Source organism: Choloepus didactylus, chromosome 16 (genome assembly GCF_015220235.1).
Source record: "Choloepus didactylus isolate mChoDid1 chromosome 16, mChoDid1.pri, whole genome shotgun sequence".
NCBI classification, from domain to species: Eukaryota; Metazoa; Chordata; class Mammalia; order Pilosa; family Megalonychidae; genus Choloepus; species Choloepus didactylus.
Window position 1 is genome coordinate 57,000,297 of NC_051322.1, and position 6,436 is coordinate 57,006,732.

Genomic DNA, 6,436 nt, shown 5'->3' on the forward strand with positions numbered 1-6,436 from the left:
AGACCTGAAGGATGGAGACTTGTGCATATCTACAGGAAGAACATTCCAAGCAAAGGGAGCAGAGGCTCTGAGGCAGGTGTGGCAAGCAGGACAGTGTGGCTAGAATGGGATAGGCAAAGAGAGGAGGAGCAAAACATGAGAATGGAGAGGTCACATGGGCCAGATTTTAGGCTGTGGTAAGCCTTTTGGATCTTACTCTGAGTGAGACAGCAATCCATTGGAGTATAGGATTTTGAACAAAAAAGTGACCTGATTTCACAATGTAATTAACACCACTGATTTATATCCTTGGAAGTAGTTAAAATGGGAAATTTTATGTTGCATGTGTGTTACCACAATAAAAATAAATAAAATAAAATAAAAAAAACCATAGACCTGTGCAATACAAAGTGTGAACCCTAATGTAAACTATGGGCTTTAGTTAATAATACTTGTTCATCAATTGTAACAAAGGTAACACATTAATGCAAAATGTTAATAATAGGGAAAACTGGGGGGGGGGATATATATGGGCACTCCGCACTTTCACATGATTTTGCTGTAAATTTACAACTACTCTAAAAACAAAATAAAAATAATTAAAAAAAAAGGAAGAAGAACTGCTCTGGCTGCTGTGTTGAGAGGAGCCTGAAGGAGGGAGGCAGTCAAGGGCAGAAGCAGAAAGGCCAGTTAAGAAACTAACTTGAACCAGGGTGGTATCAGTGGCTATGATGAAAAGTGATCAGATTCTAGATATATTTTTAAGGTTTTAAGGTCTAATGGATTTTTACTCTCTGTATTAGTTATTTATTGCTTCAACACAAATTACCCCAAAACTTAATGGCTTGAAACAAGAAACATTTATTATTTCACAGTTTCTGTGCATCAGAAATTTGGGAACAGCTTACAGCTTAGCTGGTAGTTTTGGCTCAGGATCTCTCATGAGGTTGCTGAGAAAATGTTGACTAGGGTTGCTAGCATCTGAAAGCTTGATAAGGTCAGAGCATCTACTTCCAACTTCCAACCTCACTCATGGGGCTGTTGGCAGGTGGCTTCATTGCCTCCAGGTGGACTTCTCCATAGGCTGCTGCTGCTGCTGCTGCTGCTTTTTAGAGTAAACAGGCAGAAAATTTATTAGGTACACATGTGAGAGAACATGCAGGCACTCTTGCAAGAAAAGAAAGGTCAGAGGTGAGAGCTCTGGCAATGTGGGGCCTTGGTGTTTATAGATGAGCTTTACTTACTCCCCCTCCCCCTTCCTTATTTAGGGCTCTTTCTCCTTCCCTCCCTTCTCTTTAGGGCAGTGTTTGGTGGTAGAGTGTACATTTGGGTGGGTCAGTTGGCTCCACCCTTCTCCCTAGATGACTCACACAGGTGGGGGTCCTTTAGCCCCTGGGTGCTGTTTATTATTATTCTCAGAGATATCTTTCTCTTGAGGCTCCACAGGCTTCTTAAGTGTCCTCAAGACATGGCAGCTGGCTTCCCCTAGAGCAAGTGTTTTAGTTTCCTTGACTGCTGAAGCAAATACCATGTAATGGGTCGGGTTAAACAATGGGAATTTATTTGCTCTTCCTTCTCTTCTGGATTCAATTGATGTTCAGCTTCTAGCTGCTCCCCTAAGGCTTTCTCTATGTCTAAATTTCATTCCACTTATAAATGACTCCAGTGATAGGATTAAGACCCATCCTGATAGGGCTGGACCACACCTTAACTGAAATAATCTCTTCAAAAGGTCCTACTTACTGTTGGGGACAATTAAGGTAGCATATATAATATTCACCTTCAGTGATACCGGTAACATGCAACATGGCCACCAGGGCTGATGCAAGAACAGCCTAAGCTATAATTAGCCTTCTTCAAGGAAGTAAGGGTAGTTCGCGCCAAAAGCTCTAACCGTAATTCTGCCGCCCGCCCTAGCAACAGCAATCACCAATCCTAGACCGCCACCCGCCTTTGCAGCCACCAATCCTAGGCCGCCACCCGTTTTTACTAGCCACTCCCTCTACCTTAGAGCATATATACCCTGCCTCTTCAATAAAATTTTGCAGCTTGATCAGAAACCTGTCTTGCTGTCATTCCTCCTGTCTCTTGTCCCATACCATTCTTCCCTCACAGGAGTCAGAGCCTCGGTTGATCGTCCTGCGGGCCGGGACAACTTACAATGGGATCACACCCACAGGAATGGATTAAGTTTAAGAACATGTTTTTCTGGGGTACATACAGCTTCAAACCACCACAGCAAGTAATCCAAGACAGAGAAGAGAGCAGCAGAAGCATATGGCAGCTGGTTTTCCCCAGAGCAATCTGAGAGAGAGCAAGGCAGAAGGCACAATTTCTTTTATGAGCTAACTCAGAGGATACACACCATCACTTCTGCCCCATGAATCCATTCATTAGATTCACTGAGTACAGTCCACATTTAAGGGGAGAGGAATTAGCTTCCATCTTTTGAAGTAAGGAGTATCAAAGAATTTGTGGACATATTTTAAAACCAGAACATGCATGCATGACTTTGTAACATCATGCATTTGGTTATTAGGAAAATACTGGTTCACTGGGTTACAAGAATCTTTAAAATACTGACATATTTCATTATATGTTTTCAAGAAATCATGTGAGTATCACTACTGATCCCATTAGAAAGTCTTTAAATATTGGGAAGCTGTCAAGCTCATGGTGGCAGATACAGGTTTTTAAAAATTTGGATTTCCCTTTGAAAGTTCTCATTTTACCTTCAGCAACAAATACTCTGTTTTCAAAGTCAGGGACTCACTTTACCCCTAAATGTTTGCAAAATGATCAAAACAATCACTTCCCCTCCTCCACTTGTTATGTTGTAATTAATCGCCCAGGGTTTCTCAATCTCAGCACATTGACATTTTAGGCCAGGTAGTGCTTTGTTGAAGGAGCTGTCCTGTGTGTTGTATGATGTTTAGCAGCATCTCTGGCCTCTACCAAGTAGATGGCAATGGCACCCCCTAGTTATGACAACCAAAACACAACTGATTGTGTATTGATCTTGGACCCCACAACTTTGCTGAATTCATTTATTAGCTCTAGTAGCTTTCTTATGGATTCTTTTGTTTATTATATATAGGATCATCTCATCTGCAACTAGAAATAATTTTACTTCTTTTCCATTTTGGATGCCTTTTATTTCTCTTGACTAACTGCTCTGGCTAGAACTTCCATACAATGTTGAATAGCGGTGCTAAAGAGCAGGCATCCTTGTCTTGTTCCTGACTTTAGGGAGAAAGCTTTCCATCTTTCACTGCTGCATTTGATGCTAGCTAGCTGTGGGTTTTACTTTTGTTTGTAACTTTTTACTTTGAAATAATTTCAAACATATAGCAGTTGCAAAAATACAAAACTAATACAGAGAATTCCAACATACCTCCATCTCCCAAATACCCAAAACCACCAATTTTTAACATTTTGCCAGTTATGCTGAATCTATCATCCATCCATCCATCCATCCATCCACCTACCTACCTACCTACCTTTCTACCTACCTATTTTCGGAACATTTGAGAACAGGTTACACACATCATACTACTTGAACACATAATATTGTCATGTACATTTTCCATGAACAAAGATATTCACTTATATAATCACCTCAAATGCAGTTATCAAGTTCAAGAAATTTAACATTGATATAAAGCTTACATTCTGTTTTCCACTTTTTATGTCCTAATAATGTCCCTTTGAGCCTGTTCTCCTCCATTCTTAGGTCCCATTCAGTAACATGTATTGCATTTAGCTGTCACTTATCTCTTTAGTTTCTCTCTTCTTTTTTAAATTTTATGTACACATAAACATAAATCTTTCCATCCCAACCCCTCCAAGCATACAATTCAGTGAGCTTAATCACATCCACAATGTTGGAGTACCCGAATCACCATTCTAAAAATGTTCCCTTCACCCCAAACAAAATCCATACACTCATTTTGCATTAACTCCCCATTGCCCCTGCCCACCAACACCTCTCTGGTAACCTGTACTCTACTTTCTCTATTTCCATCTCTATGATTTTTTTTTTTTTTTTTTTTTTTTTTGCAGTTACAAGGCTTAAATTTAACAGCCTAAATCTGTAACAATCTCATTTGCTTTGATACCGACTTAACTTCAATAGCACACACAAACTATGTTCCTATAACCCTTTGCCTGCCCACCTTTATGTAATTCTTCTCACAAATCACATATTTATACAGTATGAGCCCATCAAAACTATTGATTTTTCATTACATTTTATGCATTTGCCTTTTAAATCCCATAGAAAGTAAATAGTGGAGTTACAAATCAAAATTACAATAGTACTGGTATTTATATTTACCTATGCCATTGTCTTTACTAGAGATCTTTATTTCTACATGTGGCTTCAGTCAATTGTCTAGGGTCCTTTCCTTTCAATCTATACAACTTCCTTAAGCATTTCTTGTAGGGCCAGTCTAATGGTGACAAAGTACCTCAGCTTTTGATTATTTGAGGATGTCTTAATTCCTACTTCATTTTTGAAAGACAGTTTTGCTGGGTACAGAATTCTTGGTTGGCAATTAATTGCCTTCAGCACTTTAAATATGTCTTCCCGCTGCCTTCTTGGCTCCGTAGTTTCTAATGAGAAAGTGGCACTTAATCTTATTGAGTATCCCTTGTATGTGACATACTGCTCCTCTCTTGAGGTTTTCAGAATTCTCTTTATCTCTGTCATTGAATTTTGATTATAATGTGACATAGTGTGGGTCTATTTGATTTTATGCTGTTTGAGATTCATCAAGCATCTTGGAAGTGTATATTCATTGTCTTTTATTAAATTTGGGAAGTTTTCAGCCATTATTTCTTTGAATATTCTCTCCCCTTTCTCTTTCTTCTTCTTCTGGGACTCCACAATATGTATATTGGTACACTTGATGGTGTCACCAGTTCCTCAGTCTCTGTCCACTTTTCTTCATTCAAACTGGATGAATTCCATTGTCTTATCTTCACGTTTACTGAGTCTTCTGCCAGCTCCAATCTGCTGTTGAACCCCTCTAAGGAATTTTAAATTTCTGTTACTATGGTTTTCAATTTTACTTGGTTCCTTTTCATAATTTTCATCTCTCTATTGATACTCTGTTTGTGTTCATCTGTCATTTTCCTGGTTTCCTTTGTTTCTTTGTCCATGTTTTCCTTTAACTCAATTTGTTTTACTATTTTCCAAATATGATACAAAAAAGTTCAAAAAAGATGAAATAGGAGATGAGCAGTTCTGGTTTATTACTTAACAATGTAGTAACACTTCAAGCAGTAGACTTAACTGTTTCTTCCTCTTGTTTCAAATTTAACTTTTCAAACACTTTTTGATGTTTTCCACAGTTTTCATATATCTTGGCTCATCTGGGACTTTATCTAGATACTGTTCATATAGTTTTATATCAAGTATTCTATTTGATGATGTGTCCTTTCTAGCCCAGAAGATATTATAGAGCTAAAACACAGTTTAGAGTTATTAGTAGCTCACACCTTTATTCTAATGAATACCCCACCCCACCCACTCCCTTTATCCCCTACTTTCTTTTCTTTCTATTATGGTTGATCTTAACTCCTCAAAAAGCTAGCTATGTGTAGGAGAAAGCTGGAAAAGCCAGAACAGTGGAAGTAATGCTGGTCCAAAGTAGCCTTTTAATATTTTTGAACTGGGAAAAAAAATCAGAATAAAAACAAGAGGATTTCAAATTACTGAACTAATAATCTCTAAGTATAAAATAGAGTTTGAAAACTTAAATCACTATTTAAGTTTTATGTAAACCCCACAAAAATCCAATAGACAAATATACATATTAAAAAATAAAAGTATTGAGATTTGAAAATACAATCAGATAGGCTTTTCCTCCCAGTTCCTAAAGTGCCAAAAAACTGACTGGAATTTCAAAAGGTACAGATAACAATATCTTCTCATGCCCAAAGCCTACATGAGCAGCAAAAAAAAAAAAATGGACTTGTTCTAACATATCTTGGAGCCTCAGTCTCCTTCATCTTCCTTATGAAATCTAAAAACATCAATATTTCACCACATGCTGCCTCACTTGATTCCACTTTTTGTTCAAAGATTTAAGAAAAAAATAGAATAATGTAATAACTGCTGTGAGAAAAAAATGGCGGGAATGTATAGCACACTATAAATATGGTTTTTAGACTACACAGGACTTTCACTTGAAGTTTTCTAAATTTCTGCAATATTTAAATTCAAAGGACCAGATCTTACTTTTATAAACAGAAAAAAAGAAAGGTATTTTTTTTTAAGTAAAAGGAAACTGGCAATGAATTATCTCGAGGTAAAAATTCTCTAAGAATAGCCACCTTAATTCTGATTATTTATTTTATAGCTGTTCCTATATCCACTTTCATTAAAGTGAGGCAAAATATCTCTATTTCCATATATTATGTATTTTTTGTGTTTGATTCTTTATGTAGCAAA